This window comes from Cucumis sativus, chromosome 4 (genome assembly GCF_000004075.3).
Source record: "Cucumis sativus cultivar 9930 chromosome 4, Cucumber_9930_V3, whole genome shotgun sequence".
Taxonomy (NCBI): Eukaryota; Viridiplantae; Streptophyta; class Magnoliopsida; order Cucurbitales; family Cucurbitaceae; genus Cucumis; species Cucumis sativus.
Genome location: NC_026658.2, coordinates 11,321,900 through 11,332,686, shown reverse-complemented (window position 1 = coordinate 11,332,686; position 10,787 = coordinate 11,321,900). Strand labels below are relative to the sequence as shown.

The window sequence follows — 10,787 nt, the reverse complement described above, 5'->3', positions numbered from 1 at the left end:
AGATGAATAGGAAAAGAGAAAAAATAAGATTAAATATTATAAATATATATATATATATATATATATGAAATACAAAAATAAAAGTAGAATAACGATGAAATTTTGAAGAATGAAAATTTGGATAAAGTAAAATTTGAAAAAAAGATTTGATACAAATCCAATATTTGGAGGAAAAAAAAGTGTGTTAAGATAATGTAGGAGAAAATCAATATTTATGCTAAAATTTTGCATATTTCAAAATTAGTTACAGTTTAACTAAAAAGCAGGCGAGGAGATTTTAGGGTTAATGAAAATTCAAAACAAGTGAAATGCTCATGTTTGCTATTCTTCTAATAAAATTTTGCTATTTTCTCAAATGAGTGTAATCCAACAAAATGAAGTTGTGTGTGTGTGAACAAAAATGAGGTAAATAGCTTTGATGATGATGGCAAATGGGTAAAGAAAATCTTATCTTATTCTTCACTTTTCATTTAATTGACAAAAAGTAACCAACCATATGAAGGGAAAAACAAAATCTCTCTCAGTTACTTTACTCATTTCTTTGTTCTTTGTGTGGAGATATTTGAAATGGAGATGAAGATCAAAATGAAAGAGAGATTATGCATACACTGTGAGAAGCACATAGAAAAATTGAAAATAAATTGAAAAGAAGAGAGAGATAAGTCTGAGGGAGAAATATTCATTTCCTTTTCAAAGTGAATTGCAAAGAAATTTTCTCAAATTGAAAAGAAAGGAGAAATATACAAATTCAGCCACCGCTTCTTCTCCCTTCAGTTTGCAGTTTTCGTCTCCCTCTCTTCTATTATTAAAATAAATAAATAAAATATCACAACCCGACTTAACACAAACTATTTACTCCAACTTTTTAAAACAAATTTAATTTCTCAACTTTTAAACTATTTTAAACTTACAAATCTACTTTATTCATTTCTTCAGATTTATATCTAACAAATAAAAAAAATCAAAATTTATAGACACTTAAAACATAAAATTGAAAGACCTATTAAACAATTGAAAGGTTTAAGAGGTAACTAGACAAACTTTAAAAGTTCTAAGGGAAAGAATCTTTTGTTTAACTATTACAGTAATTAATTTTGAAAATATGTTATTTTAGAAAAACTACAAGTGTTTGACAACTCTTTGAAAGCTATTGAAATACTCTCAAATTGTATTTTAAGCAATTTTAATAAAAAGAAAGTCTACATAAAAAAAATACCCTTTTTAAAGGAACATTTTTTCTCTAATCACTCCAATGGAACTCAAACACGTACTTCAAGTTAATTCTGGTATCCAAGAATCAGTCTCATCCAACATAAACAAGAACATTCAACTTGATAGAACTTCATTACCTCATTTTACAATTCCCAAAGTTACTAAATGAAGGACCATTCCTAAAACATACTTACATCCAACTTTCTCCATGAATAAACTTATCGTCTTTTATGTACTGATGAATATAGAGATGGAGCGATCAGAGTTTGTTTATGTACCAAATTAGAGTGAGTTGAGAAAAGAGTGGATTTACACAAGGACGAAATGGCTGGCTGCTGCTTGTTCAAAATTGAAAGTTAGGGTGACCTTGTTTCTCATAGGGACTCAGCAAATTGAGGGGCCTCCAAGTCTACTTCTTGTCTCATTATACATGCCATTAGCCATTCAACGTTGAAAGTCCATATCCCTTTTTCTACGGCCACCAAGGCTTCCTCCACGTCTTCCTCACAAGCCACAAAGCTCGTCTTCCATACGTTGTTTACTTTATCTAGCTCATGAATCACCTAAATTTTCAAGCATAATGAATTTGCCAAATGAGAGAAAAAATTATGTATATACTACAAGGAAATTGCAAGTATTCACCCTATCAAAAAATATTAAACAAATTCTTGTTCTAGTCCCTAAAATTTTTCATCTTTTCCCAACTTTCAAAATGCTTCCTATGAGATATATTCCAATCACATATAGCAGAAATGACCGATGAGTATTGGATAAATGAATATTAATTGATAAAATAATTTACAAAATACTAAAACCGTTAGTTGGCTACGTTTTGGAAGCTCGATGACTAAAATGGATGTTTTGAAAGTTCTAAGGCTAAAATGGAATTTAAATCAACATAATAGTAAGTTCAAGATCAAAGACAAGCTAAACAATAAAATGTTGCGACCAGAAAACAATCTAATCATAATTAGAAACATGGATGTATGTATTTGTACACCAAATCACAAAAAATAACTCCAGATTTCGATCTAGAGACAATTAAAAACTTGAACAAATTTGATAATTAAAGAAACACGGAGATGGCCATATGACCCCTTGTGCATAGACTTTTTACATTACATGCTCAATTCCTAGGATCAAAACAAACATAAATATTAAAGACTTAAAGAAGCACATACACTCTAGTTTGGGTAGTGTATCAATAAACAATATGTATGGAACACTCGGAGAACACGTGTTGAACACTAGTTAGTACAGTAGATGTGTTAGACAACAAGTATTCCAATGCAATAAAGGTCAAGATTGGTCACACACACATATTAAACTCTTGGCTTTGAATAAGTTTTGAGTGAAGGACAAGCTTATTTTTAAGCATATAAATACATAAACTTATTGACTTTGAATTTCTATATAAATATGATACATACTTTTTAAATTATATATATTAAAACTGTGTTCTAGCACTATCCTATATTTTTAAGAAAAAAATGACACGTCACCATGTCTATGATTTATTGACCCATGTCTAGAATTCGTATACGTGCTTGTTTTTTGAGAACTTCACGTCTTCATTAGATGGGAGGATAGCCATATTATAGTGGTTGTATATGTAATATAGAGAACCAAACCTAGTACTCGAGATTTGTACAATAACAGAGAACTTACATTTCCACCGGCTGACTTGACTATCAGGGATAGAGTTTTAGGTGGTGGTTGAGCGTGAGCTGATATGCAAACATCATACCCTTCAAATAAAGCTCAAGAACATGCTTTTGCCCTGAGAACTACAGCTTTTAGGCTGGCTCGATACTTCGATATGTAGTCATCATCATTTAGTATGTAAGGCAACTCGTCTGCAGATCCATAAGGAATTAATCAATCACAAAAATTAGGTAGGATGAAAAACATAAGTGGAAGAAAATACATTACGCTTTGATACTAGCAAGCCATTCGAACTTACCAACAAATCTGCCTTCCCGGTAGCTTTCCTTTAACCAACTGGAGGAGACAATCCAAGCTCTGAGTAATTTGCAATTAACTTGCAATTTTAGTAACAAGATATAGTAAAAATTATGAGCAAGAGCACACTGACACGCTTGAAGCCACATGGTAATGCATATGCTCGATAATCATTGAGAACATTAACAGGAGAAAATAAAGTTAAGAACAGTAGCTTGAAGAACAAAAAACATTCTACAACATAAAATCTTCAAAAACACATTGCTTAAAATCAAGTTTACTAATATAAAAGGTAAGATATTACGTTCCACTCTCCACACTACTGAAGTTCAACATTTCACATGAAAGAAATGAAATACTACTCTCAAATATAACTAAAAAAAGCATAAATGGGTAAAGAAAAAGCATAGAGAAATGCAAAAGAATCCTTGGCTTTGATATATTGAAAGGTAAAGAATATCAACCATAGATGCCCGGGAGAAGAACTCCTACAAATACACACTTAACGCAGATTATCATTCGCTAACATGAGACCTTCTAGAGTTATTCTGTTAGGATACTTCCTAACAAGAACAAGTTCTTAATTTATTATAATGAACTATAAGAAAATACAAGATAAAACCAAGTATAAGGCACTTGGAACCTCCCTCTTGAGTACTCTCACCCAAGCCCTAGATCACTCCCCAGAATTCTCCCCTCACTTACCCTCCCTCCATTTATAATAAGATGTAACCACACTTACATAATAACTACTAGTAACTTTCTAAATATCTAATTACCCTTATACCCCTAACCTTATACTAATCTAGGTATCTAACATTACCCGATCCTTCAAAACACCTTGTCCTCAAGGTGTGCTTACAAACATGATCAAGGCCCCTTTCTCTTTTTTTCTCTTTTTAATTGCAAACAATCCCCAGCATTCTGCTCTTCAATGTTGAAAAAGAAATCCTCCCCTTCGGCTTTGAAAAACTCTCGATTCCAATAAGGTCCATTGACTTCAGCCCACAAAGCAGCCCAATGTACTTGAATTTTCCTTTTCCATAACACATTGTCTTAGTTAACCCTTTGCATATCACCAACAAGTGTTTAATTTTCAAACCCTTCATCTCTAGTGGGCTAGGCCATAATCAAATTGTTGCGTCAAGATCAAAATCATACTGCCGCCGGTTTCATTCCTAGGACCCACCTACATACACGTTTTTCTTCCCTCCTATTTTTGGAACTCTCCACCCACTTCATCTACAAAATGATGTGCCCCAATGTTTTATTTAGAATAAGTTGAAGCTCATTTAGAGTAAGTTGAAGCCCACTTGAAATAGTAAAACCCAAGATTGTTCCTTTTGTCCTAATCCTCTTTCCTACCAATTTCTACCACGTCATTGGCACCATCATGTGTGCAGCAACTTCTTCCTCGTCACGTGATTCACCCCTATTCCAGACCACCTTCTCGAGCCTCTGTAGACCGGTAACTGTCGGCTTCTTCTTTCTCCATTGCAACCAGCCATTTTGTGTTTCTGTGAGCAACAAATTTTTCTTCACTCGAGTCTTCATTTCGAGCCTCACAGGTAATCATCATCGACCTTCCTCTATAGTTTCTTCTTGGTCACTCTTTGCCATCCTCTTCACCTTCGTTGTATAACCGTTGCAATCGCGTTTTCCTCGATTCTTCTATGGATTCAGCAACTTCTTGGAGTCCATCGATTTATGGACCTGAAGATTCCAATCCATTCTAAATAAACACAATCCAGATCAGTGCCACTGAACACAGGCATTTCAACCTTCTTGAATTTGCTATGATCGTTTGAGTTTTCATCCCTTTCAAACTTGTTTGTTTTACCTTCTACCTTGATTTCCTTCAATGTCTTACCTCCACCTTCGATGATACTCTCAATCGTTGGTCCTTTGCTCGACGATCCTTCCATTCTTCCGGAGATTGTCGAATAAAAAGAACTTGACTTGGACCCTCTACTTCTCCCGAGCACGAAAGACGACAGCCTCTACTTCTTTGGAATATTTTGTCCCCTTTCTCCCTCCTCTTTCCTCCCTTTTATTTTGCTTTACTAACAAACTAATGGGAAAGATCTCCTCCGATATTCTCTCCTCCTATAATCTCTCCTATATTCTCGTGTGGGTCAATATTACCCTTTTAATTCTTCTACTGTATTTAAATAATATTGGAGACATATACTTCCTAACAAGAACAAGATCTGAATTTATTATAATGTAACTATAAGAAAATACAAGATAAAACCAAGTATAAAGCACTTGGAACCCTCCCTCTTGAGTACTCTCACCCAAGCCTTATATCACTCCCCAGAATTCTCCCCACTTACCCTCCCTCCATTTATAATAACATGTAACCACCCTAGTTACCACACTTACATAATAACTACTAGTAACCACACTTACACAATAACTACTAGTAACTTTCTAAATATCTAATTACCTTATACCCCAACCCTATACTAATCTAGGTATCTAACAAATTCCATAACATAATGTATTAAGAAGGAAATCGAGGATAAAAACACTAGCTAGCCAACAAATATCTTTCATTAGTGAGCTTGAGCCATTTTACACGTAAAATGGGAAAAGTAAGCCTGCAACCCAAATTAGCCTAATGGTTGTCTTAACAACCACTACCCACCATCACGATAGAAACAACTGAAAAGGAAGAGCATGATACAATCCAACTCAAACATAAGAATTGATTTTGATGTTTAACTAAAAGTAAACAGGCAGTAGAATAAGAAACTATGCCCTTTTAGATTTAGAAGGTTCACAACAATTTCCAGCCTAAGCACAACTACGAGGCAATGGAAAAATAACGGCAAAGGCCTTGTGTGCATGGAATTGCTAACTTTGGTGCAAATGAGATGATTATCGGTATTCAAAGGCCAAAAGGACACATAGAAGAGTGTTCGTCTAAGGTTGCAAGACTAACCCTAAAAAGAGAGCAATACAAAAATTTAGAGTTTTCCGCACTTTTCCTGTAATGACATGAGTGCTTGTACTCCCATCAGCAGTGAGAGAACCACCAAGCTCCTCAATCATCTGAATCAGAAAACAACTGCATATTAGAGCAGTCACAATTTGGAATAAATAGAACTTTTTATTGTTAGAATCTTAGAATATTTATGAAAAGTTTATGGGAATATTTTTCTTAATTCCTAAATATTTTCCTTTTTTATTCCTCTGTATATTCTATTTATTCTCCCTTGTACCTATTGTATTTTTCATCAGAAAATAATAAGAAGAAAAATATAGTGGTTTTTCTCCTGGTACACAGGTTTCCACGTAAAGTTTTGTGTTTGTTTGTCTCCCTTTCAATATGGTATCCGAGCAGGTGGTCCAAGAAGGTCTTGTGTTCAAGCCTCGCATTGTCGTTTCCTCCCCAATTAAAATCCATTTCCAGTTGTTGGGCCTTTCAAATATTTCAAGCCCACAAGTGAGGAGAGTGTTGGTGATATATAATTGAATTTTCTTTCTTTTTTTAAAAAAGGATACGAGTCTCACTATTATTAATATAAAGAAAGACACAAAGCTCAATGTACATGAGGATTATACACAGAGCAAAAGAGGAGAGGGAAGATCAACAGGCGCATCCGGGCATCTCAAACTAGGTTGACACCCCCTTAGTGCCCTCAAAACATCCAAAAAGCGACAACACAAGATCAAAACAAAAAGCCACAAAAACAAAGACAAACAAAATGATAAAAAGAATCTTTCCAAAGAAAAATCATAATCAAAGGCAGCATGCTGAGAACAAAGAAGAATAAGCCTTGATTGGTTGAGCAAAAACTGTTTGAAGCAGAGGGCTGATCCGAAAGTCCTGATCATCAAAGACTTCAAAATGGGGATGCTGTAAAGGCTGGCCAATATAACACAATATCCTACATCGAAGATCTTCTTTTGCATTACATTTTCTAAAATTTCCAATCCACTCTGTTAAAGGCCTTTTCAAGGTATAATTTAATGATCCATCTTTTCTTTTTTCGGATACTATAGACCTCCATAGTTTCTTTTGCTATTAAAATAGGATCCAAGATTTGGCACTCTTCCAGAAAGCCACATTGTAATGGAGAAGTATGTTAGGATTCTAACAATAAAACACAAAATATCCTAACCAAATGGCTAAATAGAGGCAGCACTCTGTAAATCTTTATTTATGTAAAAGCCAAAACACATTCAACAGTAGTAGATATGAAAAATAAAGGAAGAACAACATAGAAAACTTACCCAGCTTCTTTATACGGGGCTGGATACCCTCAGGCTACAGCAGCCTTTACTCTCCTTGAAATAACCAAAAAAGACCTAGCCTCCCCTACCCCAACATTACATATTTATACCTCTCTCTCTCATCCCTCCTGGCAGGCCCCACCTGCACGATCCTCTCCCATTATTCTCTCATCATTGGTTGCTAAGGAATTTCTCTTTCTACCCTTCCTTTTATAGGTATAGATAATAGGAGGTCTTACAAAGTAATACCTGGCCTGACTTTCTTTAATCTTTCTGCGAGAACCTTTCCAAACAACTTATAAATTAATGTTGAAACAACTTATGAGCCACACTGTAATGACCTTCCTTCTCTTGACCGAACTTCAATAATCGACAACTTATATTTATCCACATAATCAGCAAAACTCTTAATTTGCCACTAGCTTCAAACAAAGACCCAGCCAATTCCTTTTGAACTCCATAGTGCCTTTATAATACAACTGGCAATCTCTTCTCTTTTGGTCTCCGGAATCAATGCTCTATCTGGATTAGCTTTCTTCAAAATATTTTTAATAGCCAATTGTTTCGAATAGCCCATGAATCCTCTAGTGTTCCATGATATAATCTCCATCTTTGCTACCTCTGCCTTATATCAATTCAATTTCACATGCTGCCAAGAAAGGAACCAACTCTTGAGGGGGAAGGATACTTACACTGGTGACTGATTCAACTTCCATGAATTCATCTTCTAGGTTCTCAACTTTTTTTAGACAAGAAGTATCTTGCACAAAATTAAAGAATGAACCAGAAAGTTTGGAGGAGGATTGAGAAAATTTATTACTTAAGGAGGAAGGCAGTACTGACCTTTTGCCAACTGAATTTGGAATTTGTATCTTCACACAACTTTCCTCTAATAAATCAGAATTAGCCAAGCTCATCCAAATGTTGCGAAAAGAAGTTCTCCCTTTGGTATAGGTCTTGAGGTGCTTAGAAAAATTTCTGGCATGAAATGGAATAGCTTTCATTGCAGATGATATTTTAGTCTTGGGAGAGGCTGGTAATTTTGGTTGAGAACTGAAAACAGGAGATGGCCCGCAAGTGAAGTTCCTTGATGGAGGAGAGGACTCTGATTCTTCCTCAATTCGTCAGAATACCAAAAGCCATTGGAATTCTGATTAATAAAATTCTTGGGGCCTACCATCTGTGTGTCAGCTTTTAAAATGTCTGCAGATACATTAAGTTTGAAACAATCTGGTTGGGGAGGGCTAGGTGAGCTGTTTTTTGAGATAATAAAATGTCGGCTGGCTGCCTTTTCTTCTTTCGAGGTCTGTTTTTCTCTCTTTTCTGTTGAAGTCTTTTCCCCTTCTAAGTACGTGGAGATGCCAACTATACCCAAATTTGAATTTTGCCTTCTGAAAATTATTTTTTCCGGCGAGGATTCAAGGGCTGAAACTCTTTCCGGTCGAACAAGGTTTTCTTCTTCATCACCCAACTTCCTAAGTGGTTCGAAAGGATTTCTTGAGATGGATGGGGCCCTTCATCTAAAATCACTGAATTTATTCTACATAAATCAATAGGATTGGAAAAATCACTTTGAAATAGATCAGATTGGATTATTACAGGAGCTTCTATGGGTTCAAAATCCCCAAAATTAAGGGAAAAATTTCCTCAGTTCTCACTCTTTAATTCTATAGTTGCAGAATCCGCAAAGATTTTTCGAACTTTAATTCTTGCTTCAGAGAACTTGATCAGATTGAGTGTTTCTAAGATTATACTTTCTAGTCCACCAAAGTAGCTTAAGGCTATAATTGAATTTTCTTTCAACCACCCGCTTAAACTTTTTGGTGAATCGGTAGTTTAATATTTATATTAATATTTATAAAAAAAGTATACAGCTAATGCCATATAAAATAAATAAAGAAATACTATAAAATCTACATCCATAAAATATGCATGTGAACACATATTAGAAGATGGATATTCGTAAGTTAGAAAGACCGATAACAAAATGTCATAATTAAACAACAGCATTAATATTATGGGTAGTTTCAAGCTTCATTTGTCTATTCTAGGTAGGGATATTGAATAACTCTTAAGAATAATATAAAGATTGAATCCCTAAACTTCAGGTGCTTGCTAGTATACAACCTAAAAGTTCAACAGTTAAAGAAACTGATTAATCATTTTTGGCAGGATGTCAGATTCGCCTTTTGAAAGGCTACATGAGTAGAGCCAGCCAAATAAGCCAAGCAAGATATGCCTCTTAAGGAATATGGAGAAGTTCAGTGACTGGGTATGTATATGATAACCCTTAACCTCAATTTTATTTATCAATAATGGAGGAAGGAATCAGAAGCTTCTCTAGCTCTTCAGAATTGAGGTCCTCTGATGCCACATTTACACTTCCAAATTCTTGACAAAAATTTTGTGTACACTGATTGGTTGGATTTTTAGGATAAATACTTGATAAAATTTCATGCTTTGAATTGGCTAAAGAGCATCCTTGAGAGCAGGTATCATATACATCACTTTTAGGATCAAGATTTTTGTTAGAGTGGGAATGGAAATGGTCCAGATTGACTCCTTTTACTTTCTTTGACGTCAGGGAAGAAAGTGATGCTTCCCAAACTCTCTTTGCGCTATGTTTAGAGCAAGAACAATGTGTCTCATCCAAATTACCAAGAGTATTGGATAATTTTGCAATACTAGCTGTCGTGTTGTTCTCTATTTCTGCTAAAGAAACTGGACCGTTGTTGTCATGCACTGCATCCTGGTTTAAATAAACCGTTATGAGATAATTAAGCAACATATGGAGAATAATTTAAATTGTACTATCTTGTGGAACAAAACCTGAATTACACATACCCTGAATTTCATTTTCTTCTCCAAGGGGCACTAAAGTTACAAACTCGTCATGTTGAAAATTCAAATTTTGAATGGTATGCTGATCAGTTGCATTTGAAACGTTGCAACCTCGATTGGCAACACTGATTCTTGCAGCATACGGGGCTTCAGGCTTTAGTAGAGAAAGTAACTTTGGAAAGTTAGTCGAACACATTGAAATTCCTGATGTGCGAAATCCATGGATTTTATTACACATCCCAAAGGTGAACGACTTTGAGGCATCTTGGTTATAATCAATTGGTTCTCGAAGTACGCCACCTTCATCCCCACTACAAAACTATGTTCTGTCGAGCTGATAGCACACTTGTTCTTTAAGAACGTCTTGAAGTTATGGGGAGTTCCATCAAGCATTGTGAGTGACAGGGATGGTAGATTCATTGGTACTCTCTGGACCGAACTATTCGCCTTCTTGGGACACCTAAATATATCCTTAAGCTGCCATCCTCAGACGAATGGCCAAACTGAAGGATTCAATTGTATGCTTAAGG

General features: G+C 35.1%; 1 long non-coding RNA gene across 1 annotated transcript; it reads right to left on the bottom strand.

Annotated features, from left to right (window-relative positions):
- Window positions 1-1,567: 1,567 nt before the first annotated feature.
- LOC116403290 lies at window positions 1,568-3,436 on the bottom strand. The gene is made up of 3 exons (XR_004215970.1): window positions 3,176-3,436; window positions 2,881-3,068; window positions 1,568-1,775 (listed from the first exon to the last, which is right to left on the bottom strand). It is a non-coding gene; the product is annotated as an uncharacterized LOC116403290 (long non-coding RNA).
- Window positions 3,437-10,787: the final 7,351 nt, after the last annotated feature.